The 20881-nt window shown below is 32.2% G+C and overlaps 4 non-coding genes and 2 pseudogenes across 4 annotated transcripts; all 6 read right to left on the bottom strand.

Annotated features, from left to right (window-relative positions):
- Positions 1-5893: 5893 nt before the first annotated feature.
- Positions 5894-14625, bottom strand: LOC128033880 (oxygen-evolving enhancer protein 1, chloroplastic-like; annotated as a pseudogene).
- Positions 8689-8760, bottom strand: LOC128034375 (small nucleolar RNA Z105). Its single transcript, XR_008190500.1, has one exon. It is a non-coding gene; the product is annotated as a small nucleolar RNA Z105 (small nucleolar RNA).
- On the bottom strand, positions 8816-8900 carry LOC128034410 (small nucleolar RNA SNOR75). The gene has a single exon (XR_008190534.1). It is a non-coding gene; the product is annotated as a small nucleolar RNA SNOR75 (small nucleolar RNA).
- LOC128034374 (small nucleolar RNA Z105) lies at positions 14378-14449 on the bottom strand. Its single transcript, XR_008190499.1, has one exon. It is a non-coding gene; the product is annotated as a small nucleolar RNA Z105 (small nucleolar RNA).
- On the bottom strand, positions 14520-14591 carry LOC128034411 (small nucleolar RNA SNOR75). Its single transcript, XR_008190535.1, has one exon. It is a non-coding gene; the product is annotated as a small nucleolar RNA SNOR75 (small nucleolar RNA).
- A 421-nt stretch (positions 14626-15046) lies between the features above and the next one.
- On the bottom strand, positions 15047-19401 carry LOC105777655 (wall-associated receptor kinase-like 14; annotated as a pseudogene).
- Positions 19402-20881: the final 1480 nt, after the last annotated feature.

Here is a 20881-nt window from a genome sequence, read left to right on the forward strand (position 1 = left end):
TAGTGTGTTGGTAATAGTGAGAATCGTAACAAATATCAAAAATTCAAGTTACCTAAGCAAATATTTAACAAAAGGTTCTCACGTTTTGAATGGCCCTGATTTTGTCCTTTTTTCTAGGTTGTTTTTCCAAGTTATTGCTTCTTTTTATGTTTCTCATTGGAAAGCTAATCGAAGCTATTGCAGTTTACTATATTGATTCGTTATTTATTACCTCAAGTTAGGCAAATTATATAATTTTAAGAAAAAAAAAACTATTATAGGAGCCTTTGAGTTAAGTTATTTTTGTTAAATAAGCTCCTACAGTTTTGTTGAATAAATTAATCTTATACTTCGATTTGAATTTATTTATTATCCAATATTAGAGGTGAGAGATGGAGGTCACACAGTTTGAACCCGTGTCAATTGGATATCTAACCAAAAATTTAATCGTCACTTCATACAAATTAATATGCTTAACCAAGATTTGTATTTAATTTAGTTTTTATTTCAAATGAAATATTGACATATGTTAAGAGTTTTAGGTATAAATCAAAGGTTAAATACTTATTTGAATGGAGTTAATGTAAAAAAATAAATGTCGGCAATGACAATATATCGCAAAGAAAATAGAAATAGAAAAATAAAGAACACAGAGATTTTACATGGAAACCCTTTCAAGAAAAAACCACGAGCAGAGGAGAAGAAAATCCACTATGTCGAATTCGAATTTTTTTACAATAGGAGTAGACTATGTCTATTTATAAGCTTGTAAAACCTTATTCTAATAGGAGTGAAACTCCTTATTCTAATCAATATCAAATAGATGGAGTTGAATAAGATTTAAAAAACCTTATTCTAAAATAAAAAAAAAGAAGTATAATTCTATAGGGATTTTACTTTTATTTTATTTTACCACTGTATTTTATTTAAATAAAGATTCAGGTCACTTAATTCTAACAATCTCCACCTTGACACGAATTCTTAATGAACAAGTTTTTCATCGCGAACTCTCAACGAACAAGTTCTCCACCTTTTCCATAAAACCCCTTAAGGGTTTAACTTCAACAATGAACACCAACCAAGTCTAAGCAATGCTCAAACTTGGTTATAGGAAGTAACTTAGTCATCATATCTGCAAGATTTTCATGAGTACTAATTTTGCTCACAACAACATCACCACGAGCAATAATATCACGAACAAAATGATACCGAACATCAATGTGTTTTGTTCTCTCATGAAACATTTGATCTTTTGTAAGGAAGATAACACTCTGACTGTCTCAAAATACCTTATTAATTTGAAGGTTTTCATTGAGTTCACTAAAGAGTCCCTTCAACCAAATAACTTCTTTACAAGCCTTAGTAATCGCCATGCACTCAGCTTCAGTGGTAGACAAAGAAACTATAGTTTGCAAGTGGCTTTCCAACTGATTGCACAACCTCCGATTGTAAAGACATAATCTGTGAGAGATCTTCTTCTATCAAGGTCTCCAGCAAAATCAGCATCAACATATCCAGTGACTCCATCTCTAGTTCTTCCAAACTGTAAGGAAACATCAGTAGTACCTCGTAAGTATCTTAAAATCCATTGAACTGCTTTCCAATGTTCTTTACCGAGATTCGCCATGTATCTGCTAACTGCACTGACTGCATATGATAAATCTGGACGTGAACAAACTATAGCATACATGAGAGATCCCACTGTACTAGAGTATAGAACATGTGACATGTACTCAATCTCATCATCTGATTGTGGAGATAAAGCCGATGAAAGTCTGAAATGGGCTACTAAAGGAGTACTAACATGCTTATCATTTTGCATATTGAATCTGCATACCAAGTATCTTCTTTGCTGGTCCCAAATCTTTCATCTCAAATTCTTCACTTAGTTGGGCTTTGACATTTCTTATCTCTTATTTATCTTTCGCTGCTATCAACATGTCATCAACATAAAGGAGTAGATACATAAAAGAACCATCACTATTTTTCTTAAAGTGAACACAACTATCAAAGCTACTTCTTTTAAAATCATGAGAAGTCATAAAAGAATCAAACCTTTTGTACCACTGTCTTGGTGACTGTTTCAAACAATAAAGGGACTTTTTCAGCAAGCAAACATAGTCCTCCTTTTCTGAGACTATAAAACCCTCTGGTTGTTGCATGTAAATATCTTCCTCAAGTTCTCCATGCAAAAATGCAGTTTTTACATCTAACTGCTCAAGCTCCAAATCATGTATGGCCAAAAAACCAAGCATAGCTCGAATCGAACTATGCTTCACAACTGGAGAGAACACATCTGTGAAGTCTACTCCTGGAATTTGACTGTAACCCCTTGCAACAAGCCTTGCTTTATATCTGGGTTCTTCAACTCTTGGAGTCCCTTCTTTCTTCTTAAACACCCATTTTCAACGAACAATCTTTTTACATTTAGGAAGTTTCACAAGATCCTATGTTTTATTTTTGTTGAGTGATTCCATCTCTTCTTGCATAGCAAACATCCACTTTTCTGAATCTTCACAACTAATCGCCTCAGAATAATTAGATGGCTCTTGGTTTGCATCTATATCTTCAGCTACATTTAAAGCATAAGCAACTAGATCAGCCTCGGCATACTTCTTTGGAGGTTTAATTTCTCTTCTAGTTCTGTTTTTGGCGATAGAGTATTATGGTGAAGAAGCAACTCTATTTTGAATTTTTGTATTGGCTTCAGTAGTCGACTCTGTTGTAGATTCTATATTAATCTGATGCTCCACCTGCTTTTGATTTTCTTTATTGAGAGAGTCTTTAAGAGATAAGTTAGGTAGCATAGCAGTTTCATCAAAAACAACATCTCTGCTAATCATAACTTTTCTATTTTCAGGACACCATAACTTATACCCTTTTACACCAACTTTATAACCAAGAAAAACACATTTAATGGATCTCGGTCCAATTTTCCATTATCAACATGAGCATACGCAGGACAACCAAAAATCTTTAAATCAGAATAGTCAGCAGGATTACCAGACCATACATCTTGTGAAGTCTTTTTCTCAATGGCAATGGATGGAGATCGGTTGATCAAAAAACATGCAGTAGAGGCTACTTCAGCCCAAAATAACTTCACCGTTTTGCTGTGGAGTATGATGAACTGTCAAGTGTCTTACGATCCCTTCTGACTTGTACAGTTTATTAAATTCATCAGAACAGAACTCTAAGCCATTGACTATGCGGAGGTATTTTATTTGCTTTCCCGTCTATTTTTCAAGCATGGTTTTCCAAGACTTAAATGCAGAAAATACATCGCTTTTCTGCTTCAGGAAGAACGCCCATACTTTTCTGGAAAAATCATCAACAAAAGTTAGCATATAATTAGCTCCACCTTTCGAAGGTACTCTGGATGGCCCCCACAGATCATAATGAATATACTCCAACGTTCCTTTCGTGTTACGGATTCCTCTAGTGAATCGAACTCTGTTTTGCTTCCCAAAAATGCAATGCTTACAGAACTTCAGTTTGCAAATTCATTGCCCATGAAGAAGTCCTTTTTTGCTCAATTTTGTCATGTCATTCTCACTCATATGCCCTAGGCATATATGCCAAAGTTTAGTAATATCATCATCTGACAAGGAAGAGGATGTGACAGTTGCATCACCAGTAACAGTGGAACCCTGCAAAACATATAACTTAGCAGTCTTTCTCTACCCTTTCATCACAATGAGGGAACCTTTAGAAATATTCAAAACACCACTTTCAGCTGTGTATTTGTACCCTTTTGAATCAAGAGTACTCAATGAAATTAAATTTCTCTTCAATTCTATAACATGTCGTACGTCACTAAGTGTTCTGACAACTCCATTAAACATCTTAACTTTAATTGTTCCAACACCTGCAATTCTACATGAAACATTATTTCTCATCAAAACAACACCTTGAGACTCTATTTCGTAAGTTATAAACCAATCCCTATTGGGACTCATGTGGAAGGTGCAGCCCGAGTCAAGTATCCACTCATCGCTCACTTTAAAATTGTTGACAGAAGCGACTAGAAGTTCACCATCGCTGTAGTCTTCTACAACATCAGCCTTACTAGAATTTTCTAGTTGTTTTTCATTTTGATTCGTAGTCTCCTTTTTGATCTTGTTTTGTAGCTTATAGCACTCAGATTTAATGTGTCATTTCTTCTTGCAGAAGTTACAAGTTTTACCTCTGTTTGAAGACTTCGATCTACCTTTAGATTTACCGCAAGGATTCAGTTCATGTGTCCTTCCACGATCATCATCAGCATTTCGATCTTATCTCCCACGAATAATAAGACCCTCTTCTTGAGAGTCAGTTTTAACCACAAGATGCTTCATCTTATCATACGAGGTTAAAGAATCATAAACCTCATCAACTGTGAGAGACTCGCGGCTATATAAAATTGTATCTCTAAAGGTTGAATAAGATGGGTGCAACGAACAAAGTAAAATCAACCCTAGATCTTCCTTATCATACTGAACCTCCATGGCCTCCAAATTTGAGAGAATTTCTTTAAACACTGTCAAATGTTCGTGCATAGGCACACTTTCCTTCAAACGATGAGCATAAAGACATTGCTTCATATGTAGCTTACTAGTCAGAGTTTTTGACATACATATTTGTTCCAACCTCTTTCATAATCCAGCGGCGGTCTTCCCCTTCATCACATCTTGTAAAATTTCGTTAGACAAATGCAGATGTAACTGTGTTAACGCCTTTCGGTCCTTGCGCTTCTTCTCTTCCTCCGTTAATGTTGAAGGCATCTTATCTACCCCTAGCAGGGCTTCCTCTAAGTCCATCTGTTCAAGAACTGCCTGCATCTTTATCTGCCACAACGCGAATCTGGTGTTGCGATCCAACAGCGGAATTTCATACTTCAAAGATGTCATTACCGTGATTGAGATGAACAACCCGGAAGCTCGGATACCAATTTGTAAAAAATAAATGCCGGTAATGACAATATATCGCAAAGAAAAGAGAAATAGAAAAATAAAGAACACAGAGATTTTACATGGAAACCCTTTTGGGGAAAAACCACGGGCAGAGGAAAAGAAAATCCACTATGTCGAATTCGAATTTTTTTACAATAGGAGTAGACTATGTCTATTTATAAGCTTGTAAAACCTTATTCTAATAGGAGTGAAACTCCTTATTCTAATCAATATCAAATAGATGGAGTTTAATAAGATTTTTAAAAAACCTTATTCTAAAATAAAATAAAAGAAGTATAATTCTATAGGGATTTTACTTTTATTTTATTTTACCACTGTATTTTATTTGAATAAGGATTCGGGTCACTTAATTCTAACAGTTAAAGATTAAGTACTTATTCAAATATGGAAAAAAAACAGGGTTTGCCTTCGGTTCCATCATCCATGTATTGTTTGTGAATAAAGAAAATCAATGGTTTAGCAAATTTTGACATGGAATTTTGATCACTTTCACAAGTTGGTTCTTCAACTCTAGTTATTACGTGATAAAAGATGACTATAAGTTTAGTAATTTGGTGAGCAACCCACTTTGCTTTGGTGTATGAAGCAAGGGGATAGAATCTATACTTAGCTATGAAGCACGGACACTTCCGACATAAGGGTAGTATTCAAATATCGAACAAGTCTCCGATAAGGATATGAATATAAAGATGTGTACGTGTTTAATAATTTGGCGAGTAATCCAATTTTGGAATTGGGGCTGCTCAGCTATGGAGCAAGAATACTTGTATTAAGAGAGTGTTAAAGTGTTGGACATATGTTCAATATAGACACGATTTTTACAAGGTAAAAATACTTGTCGGACATGCAAAGGCAGGTCGAACAACATTATTAATACAGAAGATAATGATCTCAGTGTGCTTATCATTGGATTAAAAGAAATTTTAGCAACATGCGGCCTTAAATTACAAAGAATAATCACTCTATGAGTCAAGTTGAGCATACCAGATACCAATGATCTTCACATCCTTAGGAGTTTTGGCATCCAAGTCAATGTTAGATGGCTGAAGGCTCTCAAACACACCGATCACTTCACCAGTCTCAGGTTTGCTTTTTGTAACACTCAATGTGATTTTCCCCGATGAACTGGTGGCACTCTTGTTGTTTTACTTGGCCAATTCTTCCTCATCGCCTCTTCTACCAGCAGGCAAGGCCACTGCATTGTCGTAACCAGTCGAACCACCTTTTCCTTTTGGGTCCAAGAAAGATGAACCATGGTAGGACAGTACTAAAAAGAAAAATGAAACTTTTAAAATATATTTTAAAAGAGTTAATATATTTTAAATTTAAGTTTATTATTTATTTGTACCAAAAAATATTTTTAAATTTAAATTTATTTATTTTAAATTTGTTGAATTATGAATTGTTATATAATTAGTTTTGAAACTCATACCACCAATATTTAAAAAATTTTACCACATTAATCAAAAATCTATTTTTACAAATATTTTATATATTTGCCCTTGTACATATCACATGTTTATGATACACCGAAACTGAACTGAACAGAATACAAATCACATTAATCAAATTAGAGTAGGTAAATTCATCCCAAGAAAAATAAAAATTGGTAATGTTTTATTTGATTTAAACTTAGCTTTAATTAGCTCACATTAATCTTAACTCAAATTTTGGTGAAAGTTGGAGTGGATGAGTATGTTTTGTATAATATATAATATATTTTATTTTAATGTTTGCATCAATATCCTCACATTTTATTATTTATTTGTCCTCATTTCTACTTCTTTCAATTAAAAGAATTTAATCCACAATGTATTTAGGCTATACATCTTTTTATACAGGCAGCCGGTTAAATTTATTTAAATATAAACTATGCTTTTTTTCACATTTTGTACTTCAATAATTTTTAGTCAACCATATTATTTTCTTTACGAGGTTGATATCTTTTATTTAAATTTATTTTTTAAATAATCAAAATCAATTTTAAACTAGTCAACCCACAAATTTCTAATTTAATCGATCAAATAAATTATTAAGAAATTCATAAAAGTAAAAATATGTATTTAAAAATAGAAAACCCTGGTTCAACCATTTATATCAAGTCAACATCCCAATTGGACTATTGCTATTAAATAATATTAAAAAATAAAATTAATCCTTACTATTTGCATTTTGGTCGTGGAGATATATTTATCATCGAGATAAATTAATTGTCGGATTATTGCTAACATGATCAAATTTTTTAGAAAATATATAAAAAAATTCAAACAAAAATAAAAATTTAGAGAGAAATTTAGAAAAATAATAAAATTTGATGTGAAAAAATGGATTGAGAGTTTATACTTTTTCTTTTTTCTGACCGTTGGGACTTCAACGGTCAAATTTTTAAACGATCATTGGAGGTGACCGTTGGGAGAAAACACGATTAAAAGTGCGTCCTCGTCTGCACTTTTTAGTAAAACGTTTCTTCATCAGCGCACTTTTACCAAACACAAAGAAAAAAACGATGACACAAAAACGTTTTTCTAGATTATCCTCTAAAAACACATCCATATTAACACATTTTTAAATTTTCAGTCTATACCTATTATTATTTTTAAAAACTACCTATTTTCGTAAATAATTTCAGAAATAAACTTTTCATTGATACTAAACTCGACAAAAACACTTTTATTAATCAAAACCAAAAACAAGAAAATTTAACTTTTGCTCAACAATATTTTTAATCTAAAACCAAAAGTACATGTTACAAATTACAATTAATTCAAAAACTAACCCAATTAATTTTATTTATCCTCGAAAATGTTAATTTAAACTTATTAAACATTTAATAAGTAAATGAAAAAAATCTCAACTTATTGACTATTTTATCTATAAAAGCCCATTTTTAACTTTATTTACGAAAATAGACTAATTTTTTCATTATTTACCGGATAGGGCCAAAAATGACAAAACACATCCACGTAGGAGTATTTTTAGGTGAAATTTCAGCAAAACACACCCTTGGGGAGCAATTTTGTCATGTCAACACAAAATGCGCTGACATGAAAGCGTTTTACCCCATGTCAGCAAAAACGCGCTAACGTGGGCGCACTTTTACCCGTTTTCAGATTAAATTTTCAAAAAATGTCTGTTTTTAAAATAATTATAAAAATAAACCAATTTTTTTAAAAATTTACGAGAATAAACCTTAATAAAGACTTAAAGTAGCAACACCAATTTTTTTTTTATTTTAAGGTGTCACCAATTTTTATATAGATCCAAATTTTAATTTCCCTATTCTTTAAGTAATGTGAGATATGAGACATGTGCATATATAGATTCATGAAGAAGTTTACAGCTAATTCCTAAACAATATGTGATTCCTTCTTCTTTTAATTAACAAAATAAGATTAAATGTTACATTATATTTTATAATAATATGGGATTCCTTCCTCTTTAAAAAATGATACTGCCACATCAGTACATTTTTACTAACACGGGATAAATCGCTTCCACATTAGCACGATTTGTGTTCACATGAAAAAATTGCTTCTAAAAACATTTTACTAAAATTTCATTCAAAAATTGATCAATTTACATCAATAAACTTGAAAACAGGCCTTTATTGGGAAAGTAGTCCAACTTATTCCTTCAAAAAATTACACACCCCTAAAGTAGATCAAAGGTAAGAGAAAGATTCACAGGTAATCCTCATCAAACCTTTCTGTTTCTTTATAAAAAATCTTTACCCAATATAAAACCGTTGTAGTGGCATTCAGAATGAGTAGGAGGTGATTGATCATCTCAAAAGGTCAGATTTTTTGTTACTTCTTCCTCATTATGCCTCGCACAAAAAAAACAATCATTTTTATTTTTTTGAATTTAAGAAAAAGAATATGGATTTCTCTCAGACAAATGCCTCGATTTGTCGTCACGATTTGAAAGAATGGAAGTCGGACTCGTCATCGTATTCCGTCATCACCGAGAAACCCTTTCTATTCCACCACTTGCAATCTTCCATGGTTAAAAATAATAAAAACAAGAGGAAGGGAGGGGAAGCCTATTTCGTTTCAGATTTGACATGGAAGCGCTTCTGGATTTATTATATAGGAGAGCAGTGAGTAAGGGTTAGGGTTTCCACTTCTTTAAAGTTTTCATAACCATTGGGCTTATTTCTTGCCCTGATGTAGGCTGTGAGGCACTGGCCCAATAGTCAAAGAAAAATATATGTTGTTAGGTATTGTATTTGACAAAATTCGAGATTTATTGCGTCCTCCAACTGTTTTGAGTTAAACGCCATAGTCTGAGCATTAAAATTACAAGTAATTTGGCATGTTGATGTGTTATATAAAAGTACAAAAAATAATTGACCTTTAAAATTTATTTTTACTATAATAAATAATAATATTAATCCAGAATAATTTTTAATTGCTAAATAGAATTCAGCAGCCCTTTCCAGGACGAGTTTAACAATCATCTTTTGTTGTCGAGTGGCACCATTTTAACTTAAATCATTTTAAATATATTTATTATTTGAGTTTAACATTTTTCAATATGAAATTTGTGTTTTTTTTTGTTTAAAGTGGTACATATATTTGGTAAATGTTATGTATTTTAATATTTGCACGCAGTAGTTTTAATTTTTAGTGTTTAATTTAGATTTTAGGTAAATTTGGTGATAGTTTATAACTAATATTATTATATTTGAATTTTTCATGATTTTGTTAATAGATTAAATTTAGTGTTAATTGTAAATTTGTTTAATTTATGAAATACAGTCTCATTGAAGTGTTTTAATTCAAGATTTAGGTTCAATTTGATCAAACTTAATTCCTAATATTAATATTAATGTATTTTAATTTTTCAAAAATTTATTATTAATAAATGTTTGAGTTAACTATTTAATAATAAATTTCAATAATATTTATTATTAACAAATATTTAAACTAATCCACAATTTTCTCACGTTTTGATCTAATCCAAGATTGCATATTAATTCAAGATTGTGAATATGTACAATTTGTAATTTTTCCTCATTACATTGTAGGTGTAAATTCAAGTATATTCATATATTACTTATAGAGGTGCTCATGGGCCGGGCCGGGTCAGGTTTGGGTCGGGCTCAAGTAAAAATCCAAGCCCATTTACTAGGCTCGGGCCCAGCTCGACCCGAAAAATGAGCCTAAAATTTTGCCCAAGCCCAACTCGGATAAAAATGCTAAAACTCGGGCCTACCCGTATTCATTTTTTATATTTTTATATAATTTTTAAATATATATAATACATCAAAAATACTAAAATATTAAAATAAATATTTCTCAACAAATTGAAAATAAATTTTAAAAAATATGTAGACTTAAATAACACTAAGATAAATGTAACTTAACAAGCAAATGTCTCTAAAATAATAACAAAATTAACAAATGTCTTTAAAATAATAACAAAATTAACAATAAAATAAGTTTTATACAATATCCAAACAATAACAACAAAATAGTAGCAACATAATAGTAAAATGATAGCAAAATAGGGAGAAAACAACAAGAAAATAACATTAAAAAAAAAGTAGATTTTTTTGTCCTTTAGTGAGGGCCGGGCTCGGGCCAAAAATGTCTTACCCGAGGCCCGGCCTGTTTTTAAAACAGGCCTTATTTTTTTGTCCAAACCCATTTTTCGGGCTTATATTTTTGCCCAAACCCTCTCACATTTCGGGCCGACCCGGGTAGCCCGACCCATGATCAGGTCTAATTACTTATATGGACTGAAATTATCTTAATAATAAAATTTTAAATTATTGGTTTGATTCATGTATGACATTTTTTTAATAACATTTAGATTTTTCATTTTAACACAGGAATTTTTATATAAGTTTTGCTAGGATGGCATATCATTTATCTTCCTTATGAAAAAATTGGGCAAAGAATTTGTTTAAATATTTAATTTTAGAGTCGATGATGTCAATATGGTTGCTGGAGCAAGATGATATCATATATGAATAGGATTGTTTTTTTTACAAAATTAGTTAATCGTACAAGTTGTCTTCAGCTTTTTGTGCTAGAAACTGTAATTTACTCGTAAGAAAATAAAATGTAGATTTTTATCTACTAATTAAAACAAACACTTACTTTATAATAATGAATCCAAGCTATAGAAACTAAAATACGACAAAACAAGCAACACAACATTTTTCTTTGGAATAAATTTTGGTTGGTTGCATGGTAGTTGATACCATTTTAGTACTGCCCTTATCGGCCAGAACGTTCCATTCCGTTAGTAAATTGGAATAACAAATGTTAAGTTTCATTCCGGTGTAAAATTACACCAAAAGTCACTCAACTTTGGGATAGCTAACAAAACAATCACATTGGTTTCATTTGAGTCACTCAACTTTAGAAAAATGATAAAACAATCCTTTTTACCGTTTTCCGTTACAGACGTAACGGCAAAGTGACATGGTAGATTACGCCTTGCTTGGTGTCATTAATCGTCCAGCTGACCGATTAGCACCAATTTAAGTTTATACTGAAGAAGAAGAAGATGAGGAGGAGGATAAACAGCCCTATTAACACCAATGTAAACCTTTTATTCTTTCTCTCAATCTCTTTAAATTCATTTCCAACCTTAAAATTTTGTAAACACTCTCCACCTCCTCTCTTGCCTCTCTCATTTGCTTATCTTCATAATTTTTTTCCAGATCCCTTTACTTTCCTAGTTCTCTACCATGTCTTCTCACACTTTACTTTCCCAGTTCTCTCCCATGTCTTCTCACACCATAACTAAAACTTTCATTCAAAGCAAATTCAAACTAAGCAAAACTCTCCCTTTCCCTTTGTGGGGGAAAAAATCCCAAAAAATGTTCATAAAGGTTTTAATCAGTTGGAGAAGTCATAGTCTTCTAAGTGTAAAGGATTTAAAACCTAATGAAACACTAAGTCATGGAAGTCTCTTCTCCTCACCTATTTTTGTAAAAATTTCAATAAAGGAAAGATAAATTTTTCTCTTTGTTTTGGGTTTCGAATTAAAATACAAAAAAGCAGAACACCAAAAAAAAGCTTTATTTTGATCTTGAATGTGACAGGTTTTTGTGTTTGTGCACTGTTAAGAGTTTGGATTTCCTTGCTTTTGTTTGGCCTAGGTTTTTTGTTTTAATATGTGTGCTCCCCTTTTTCCTTTCTTGTTTGCAGGATTTGGTTCTGTGTTCTTTTTTTTTTTTTTAATGTTGAAACCTTTTTCTGGTTTTTTCCCTTTCTGTTTCCATCACTCTCGCTCCCCTTTGGCTTTTAGAGATTAAGCAAGAGATTGAATAGTTTCCATTTTCCCTTCTTCTCCATTTCTTTTATTCTTCTTTTTACCCTTAACCAATCATCTTTTTTTTTTGACTGATAGCATGTTAAATTTGCATGTTTTTTGTGTTTAAATCGGTTAATTCTTGAATTGATCCCTGCTGAATTAGTGATTTTATGTTTTAATCTTGTTAAATTTGCATGTAATTTTATGTTTAAATTTGTGTTTAAATCGGTTAATTTTTTGTGTTTACACTTTACACTTGATTTCATTTGGAGTAAATAAGAATTATTTTATTTTCCTTTCCAAATTATTGCATCAACGGCCACTGCAATTCCATTTTCATTTACTTGTTCTTTGCAAAATTTGTTTAATTGCTTTCCAAGTCCTTTTCTTTCCCAATTCCCACCATTTTAATTCAAATCTACTCCATAGCCAACCAAAGTAGGATTAATTTCATACTTCACTAAATAACAACTTAGTTTTAGGCCGATATTCTTTTCAGTTAAGAATCATAAGATATGTCTTCGTACTAAAAATCTTTCCAATCAGTATTCACATTTTTCCTAAGTATCAGGGTTGACAACTCATTCCTTAAAGTTAACTCAATTTCAAGTCAAAAAGTGCGTTGGGTTGGAGTCGTGTTTGCGGATAGTAGGGGAAACGAGTTGGTTGTGTTGTATTCGAATCTTCGAGAACAAATCGAGGAAAAAGTGATCGGGTTTAAACGACCTACGCAGTTGAGGTCGTTAATCCAAGTTGGGTTCTTCAAAACGCAGTGCTACTGGAATCTTGAATCGATAATGCGTGTATCTCGATTAGATAACCGGTAATGGTTGGTTTGCAGGTCGTACCGGACCAGCTACGAGAGGAAGAATTGGCGGTTAGGACGTTCTTAACTGCTATAACCAGCTTATTGTTTGGAGGAGAAAATTAATTTTCGAGGACCGATTCAAAATCCGGAATCCACCGAGTCTAGGGCTAAGGCTTATTATCTCTAATTACAAAATTCGAATTTAATTTCCAATTTAATTCAAATTTCAATTTATTTATGTTATTTCAATTATTTAATATTTAAACATTTCAAAACTCTCCTAATTTATTTGTTTATTTTTCAGCACGTCCGTTTGGAGTCGTGGACACGACTATTGCCACGATTATCGACATGACAGAAATTTTGATCACAAGTCAAACGCGAAAGTTGATTATAATACCAATCCCTGTGGACTCGACCCTACTACCACTCTTTATTACTATTCAGAGTCATTTTACTTGTAGGAATTATATTTTGGTGGTTTTGATGCTCATCATTGACCCTTTGACTACTTGTCCAACGTGGCAAGTTAACTGGCCACATCAGCTAGTTAACTTATCACATCAGCGATTCCGTTAAGAAATAAACAGAAAATGTTAATTAGTGACTGATTTGTCACTTTTTAATAACATTAGTGACCGTTTTGTCATTTTTTTTAAGTTTAGTGACTGAAATGAAATCAAGGTGACTGTTTTGTCAGTTATCTCAAAATTGAGTGACTGTTAGTGTAATTTACCCAAAAATTAATTTTAAAATATATTATAAATTTAAAATTAAACTTTTATTATTTAATTTGAATTTATTGAATTATAAATTGTTAGATACATAGTATGAGATGATCTAATTGTTTAATTTATGTAATAATTTTTTACTTGTTTATTTTGAGTTTGTTTAACGATTGTATTTATGAAGTTTATTGAACAACATTTTATATAATTAATGAACTTTTTCTTTTTGGTATCTTAAATTGTATACTCTATCATTTGTTTGACTTGTTTTAAACATTTTGGATTAAGAAAATATTCATAAATTGGTACTTAAATTTCTTGTTCTTTTTCATCTTGGTGTTTTTTTTTTGAAGTGAAATTTGGATACCAAAATAGGTAAATGGGAAAAAAGAATACAATTTCTATGTTAAGCCCACCATCATATATCTTGGCATTGGTTGATACACACATCCTCTGCATGTTACAAATTTCAATGAATTCAAAAACTAGCCTAATTAATTTTGTTTATCCTTTACAAAAATCAAAGGTAAAACAGGCAATCCTCTTCAACCATAAATCACTCATCAAACCTTTTCTCTTTCTTTAAAAAAATCTTTACCCTAAATAAAATCATTGTATGAATATTTTTTTAGCGGCATTCAGAATGAGTAGGAGGTGATTGATCATCACAATAAGTCAGATTTTTTGTTACTTCTTCCTCATTATGCCTGGCACACAAAAAAAATCATTCTTATTTTTTAGAATTAAAAAAAGAGAGGTAAAAACACAAAGAATATGGATTTCTCTCACACAAATGCCTCGATTTGAAAGAATGGAAATCGGACTCGTCATCGCATTCCATCATCACCGAGAAACCCTTCCTGTTCCACCACTTGCAGTCTTTCATGGTTAAAAATAATAAAAACAAGAGGGAGGGAAGGGAGGGGAAGCCTATTTCGTTTCAGATTTAAAGAGGAAATGAATGAGGCTGGAAGTGATATAGGGTTAGGGTTTCCACTTCCCTAATGTATTTCATAACCATTGGGCTCAATGGCCCAATCCAAGTTCATTAGTGAGAATTTTTTTAAAAAAAGATTGACAAAATTTGAGATTTAGTCCTTATATTTTTAAAACTTAAAACTTAAGTCCTTCAACTGTATTGATTTAAACATCGTAGTCTAATTTGTCAAAATTTATTAATGACGTGACGATTTCGTCCAATTCAATCGGCTACGTGTATACTTTGATGACTTAATTTCAAAGAAAAAAGTTTAATTTCCTCCTTTTAATATTGAAAAGAAAAAAAATAAGAAAAAAAGATTTAAGGGTTTTGTAGCCTAAAACATGAGGATCAGAACACTCCCATTCCCCTCTCTCCCAACTGATGTTTTTAATTGATGACCCATGAATCTGTTTCAACATTTTAGAGTCTGTCAGAGAATCAAAACTCATTATAATCAAAGCAAAAGTAATCACTTTACCAATTGCTATAAACAATTCCTGATTTCAACTTTGCTTGCAAGACGGGAAAAAAGTATCGATAAGAATGATAAGGAGCACTACATATGAGGCCTCATTCTCGCTGAGATGCATTACCCAACAAGTTGTTTGCTGAAGGTGAACTATGATCTTCTTCCCTTTGCTTCACAACCAATCTCTGGCTTCCCATCTTTGTACTTAAACATTTTTCACTCTCATTATCTGACGATGAATAAGAGGAAGTCGATGGTGACATGCTGGGAACCCAAGCGCTAAGCCGGATGTGTTCTAGCTCTTCGGCCACTTCCGACATGCTAGGCCTCATGTCACCATGAAAAGCAAGGCATCTGAATGCTAGCTCAGCCACATTATGGATTGATGACATTGTCCAAGCATCCTTGTGTGGGTCAAGATAGGGATCGATTATCTCATCGATGCAGCCCTTTCCTATCCGATCACTAGCAAGTGCAGCCAGGTTTACCTCGCTATGCTGCCGGGCGAAATCGACCACTTTCAATGCAGTTATTATCTCCACGAGAACAACCCCGAAACTATAAACATCACTTTTATCCGAAAGATGGAAGTACTGATGGTATTGCGGATCGAGATAACCTGGTGTTCCTTGGGGAGCAGTCGAGATGTGGGATGATTCTGTCATCCCCAGCCTTGAAAGACCAAAATCAGCCACCTTTGATCTATAATTATAATCCAATAGTATGTTGCTAGACTTTATATCTCTATGAAAAATTGGGGGATTCACAGAGTGAAGATATGCAATAGCTTTGGCAGTTTCAGCAGCAATGGTAAGTCTTACTGTCCATGGAAGCCTTCACCCCTCTCTCGTTGCAGATGCTGCAATAAAGTTCCATTTGGCATAAATTCATAAACCAGGATCGGTTCGCCTTCCTCAATGCAGCAACCTAAGGGACGAACAAGATTCGGGTGACTGACCGATGAAAGGAGCTTGATCTCATTCATTACTTGATCAATGCTAGCAGGGTCTCTAAACCTGAACCTTTTTATGGCAACCCAATCAACATTTTGGAGTTTCCCTGAATAAACTGCACCATAGGCTCCAATCCCTAGTCTTTGTTTATCAGAGAAACCATTTGTAGCTTTTTCAATTTCTCTATAGGCATAGAAAGGAACACTAGAATTGCCGGCTGCTTCACATATAAGCCGCTTTGCATTCATCCGTTTGTTTATCGAATTAGTTCGCCTTCGAACACAGCAACATAAAAGAGCCACCCCACCCATCAACGAAGCCCCAACCGCGAGCCCTAACAACACAAACACAACAACAGGGTTCATATGTTACTCGAATATGGCGCAAGTATTTGGAAAGCCCTTAAAGGATTTAATCGAAAATCCTTGTCCAGGTATGTATAGGATATAAATGTCATACATAGATGCTTAATAACATTGACAGTAACTATAAGAATGACGATAACAGTACTTATTACTCGATTACCTCCAATAAGAACAACAACTCTTGCAGTTCCCCCGCATTTGCCAGACATGTATTTTGAAGCATTGCATTTAGAAACTGTTAAATTGTAGCATTCGGAAAAAAGGGAGTTACTGAGTTTATCCAATTACAATTATTGAATATAATCAAAGCAAAAGACCATGCGTTTAAGCATTGTTCTCACAGTAATCACATCACATTTATGGTATAAACTATAGGCTAATATATAATTGTCTTGATATGAATATTCAATAATTATTTAATTTTTTTATCTTGATAGTTAATAAACTGATATTCATGAAAAATACGTGTCGGACATTGGACAATGTTGTGAATTACTTGGAATGAGCACATAAAACTTGTCTCGAGACCACAAATTTACATGCCAAAATCTAGTTTAAAGATAATTAGTATAATATGTCCCGACCCCAAAATTAAATTGTAAGTAAAAATGTAATTTTATCATTTCAATAGTTTATATATTTATAATTTTTAAATGATTAAATTAAATTTTTATCATTTTTAAGGGTCAAAGTGTAATTTTACTTTTATTAATTTAAAATTTTAAAAAATCTAAATAAAAAATTTCCTATTTTAGGCCTGCCAGCCCCTAACTACGCTCCTGTGTCATGGGTTGCACAAATCTAAGTCTGTGACACGAAAAGATTTTATAATTTCTTTTTAAAATTTATGAATGATAAATGTTTTGAACCAAAAGTAAATAACATTAATAATAAAATATGAATAAATTTCATTACTTTTTATTACTGGTAAGGCATACACGAATATAATTTTTAGTAAATATTAGTTCACTACTCCGATTCATTTCCATAAGTATATAATCAATTATATTAGTTAAATTAAATTAAAATTAATTTTATTTATAAAAATATCAATAGGACATGTGGTAAAATTTTAATTTTGTTTGTGGAGTTAAAAATTTTCACAGTCTATATCAAATAATTACCCTTGTATTAAACAAAATGACAAATGGTTGTGTTAGGGATAAATTATTTTAGATCAAATTATGATTATGGTATTTCTGTTATGCTTAAATTTAGATTTTTAGTATCGATTCCTTAATTTGATATAATTTGGTTACTCTGTATAATGTCATTAGTTAGTTGAAATAGTTGATACCCTTAATTATTTGATCAAAATGTTGAGGTCAATTTTTTCATAAAATACCCATTCCGTGATTTTAGAAGAAATTCACGTAATTATTTTAATCGATATAGCTAAAGATCTTAATTATTTGGGCTAACTAATGTCTTTAATCAAACTATGCGAATTAAAATATAAATACTAAATCTCAAATGTGAGCATAATAGAGATATAAAATACTACAGTTTGACCATTATTTTATAATGACTAAAAAAGAGTCATATTATTAGTTAGTCCAAATATAACACTCTTAATAATTTTAATAGTTGATACAAATATTTTTAATGACACTTATTCCAATTCATTATGCGAAAATAAATTGTTTTGATAGAACACTATTTTAAAAAAAAGACTAAAAATTAATTAGAATAGCTAAAGATTGATTAGTTCAACAATCTAATATCACCGTAAAAGAGAGAATTAAACTAAAATATAAAGATTAAATTTTAAATGTAAGCATAAACGAGGGACCAGAACTGAAAATTTACCATTATAGTTATAATAGCAAAAAAGAAAATGTAAGTTCCTTCTACGATACCAGATTAAAACAAAGCTTGGATATAGAGGAGGATATTGTAATTTTCTTAATAGCAGTAAAGTTAAATAAGAAGAAAAAAATGATTGACCCGGTCGGGTTGACTTACCTCTCCGGCAGCCACCGCCAGCTCGGAAGCCATCTCCTTCAAACCCGCCTTTGCAAAAGCACTTAAACCCCACCGTCGTATTACCAGTCTTGACAGGCTCATAATTAGCATTTCTATCACAATCAGGCTGCCCTTTCATCCACCATTCCAAGTTAACTCGATCGAGTTCCAAAGAAATCGATGAGTTCCTCGCCGAGTCAACCACAAATGAAGTCGAGGAAAGCACGAAACGGCACTGCGTTCCATTAACTTCCTCGAAACTCAACAACTTCTCACCAGGATTGCCGGCGAAGCAACTTATGTTGCCGCCCTTAGAAACACAAGGGTTGAGATTGAATGGTGGTTCTAAAAACTTGGGCCTTATTTCACATGGAGCTTCTATGGGTTTCGAACAGCTTTGGAGCAGAAGATTGTTGGAAGTTGAAACGGCGTAGTTTTCGCCGAACAAAGCATTGATCGAAGAAACCTGTCGGTCGCATTTGGTGGGCAGGCCGACGATGATGTATGTGGAAGTCACGTTGAGGACATGAAAGCCTCCGATCATAACACCCGGTGAGAATCCGAATGGATACGGCAAGGGCGTTGTGAAATTGTTGGTTACGCAAGAGCCATGGCACTTATTCTTCTCTGAATGAACAGATTTTGCTCGGGAGCTAAGAAAAAGAACTATTACTGTTCTTGAAGACCATAATTTTGCTGGACACAATATCATTTGGTTTCTCCAAGAAGAAAACAGAGCAATCATCAACTACCTGAAGACGAAGAAGAAGATAAGCAAAAGAAACAAGAATTAAAAAAAAAAAAAACAGAGCTTGATTAAAAGAAACAGAGTAGAAAGAAGTAAATATAGGGTAGCTGGAAAAATTTTAAGTAGAATTAAGAAAACAGAGTAATCAAAGGCGTTGGGGAGGCAACGAATCTCAATAAATGCGACATAGAAAGGTCAATGCATTGGTTAATTGGGGAAGGAACATCTTTATTAGAATTTCTTAATGGGCTTGAATTAGGGTGAGTTTGGATATGCGGTACGTATACCTGCGGTTAATGTAAAAACAGCGGTAGCAGTGAGATTAGATACTGTAGGGTGAGACAAAAAGTATACTAAACGTACCGCACCTAATCGCCCACCCAAATCAACCCTTAGTTGAGAATATTTATGAGCTTTACCTCTGAATTCTTTTCCTTGTTCTTGCTGTTCTTCAATGGTTGCAGGCATCCATAGATTCGGCTCTTTTCATGTTTTTATTTTTTATTTTATTATATTTGGGATTGAATAGATAGATTCCCACTCATTTATTTGAATAAAGTTATTAATAAAATATACAATAAATTGAACTTTACAAATTTTAATTGAATAAATGTATCATAAAATTTGATCGTGGAATACAAGTTGTAAGTTTTTTTTATAAATAATTTGAGAATTCATCTATCTATAAATGTGTAGTGTTGTGGTCTGGAACACACGTGGAAGGAGAGATTTTGGTATGTCGTAAAAGAAAATGTAATAAATAAATACGTTAAATATTGTATAATAATCAAATCAACATTTTTATTAATTTATAAAAGGTTAAATTACCTCAACAGTCAACTTTGGGGTAGCTGACAAAACAGTCATTCAGGTTTTAATTCAGTTACTCAATTTTAAAAAAATAATAAAACAATTACTACTAACCATTTTTCGTTATAGACATTGTCGAAACCAATTTTGAAAACAAAAATTTAGTTGTCGACTTTAAAAATAAAAATTGGAGTCGCCACCGATCCTTGATTGGGGTGTGATCGGCTCACCTTAAAAACAATTTTGGTCTGCGAAATTTGAGAAAACAGGTTCGGAGTCGATTCACATACGAGGAAGGGTTAGCACCCTCGAAACGCCCAAAATCGGTACCAAATTGATTATTTAATGTCTTGGTGTCGAAAACTTGAAAAGATTTTAAAAGAAAACTTCTTATCTCGTGAATGAATCAAAATAACAAAACATTCTTATTTCAAAGAAATAAAACACCACACCCAGTGAGTTAGGGCACAATATTTTTAAATCTTCAAAATACCGAATATTGTCTTTTGTTTCAGAAATTCTTATTTCGAGATAATAAAATGTCATGACCAGTAAGTTAGGACCCGACATTTTTGAATTCCCGAGAATAAGCTTTTATTTGACATTTGTGAATTTATTGCGAAATGAATACTTGGTTTTCTAAATTCACCGAAAAATAATTGCAATCCAGTAAGTTAGGACACGATCTTTCTCAAGAATCACAAATGCCAAATATTTTGGAAATTTGTAAAATATGATGATTTTAATGTTTTGACAAAACCAAAATATATTTCTCAAAAGGTATGTTAAAAGTTAATGTATAATATGAAACAAAACTTTAATTTAAAACATATATGAATAAATATTTACA

The sequence above is a fragment of the Gossypium raimondii genome, chromosome 10 (assembly GCF_025698545.1).
Source record: "Gossypium raimondii isolate GPD5lz chromosome 10, ASM2569854v1, whole genome shotgun sequence".
NCBI lineage: Eukaryota > Viridiplantae > Streptophyta > Magnoliopsida > Malvales > Malvaceae > Gossypium > Gossypium raimondii.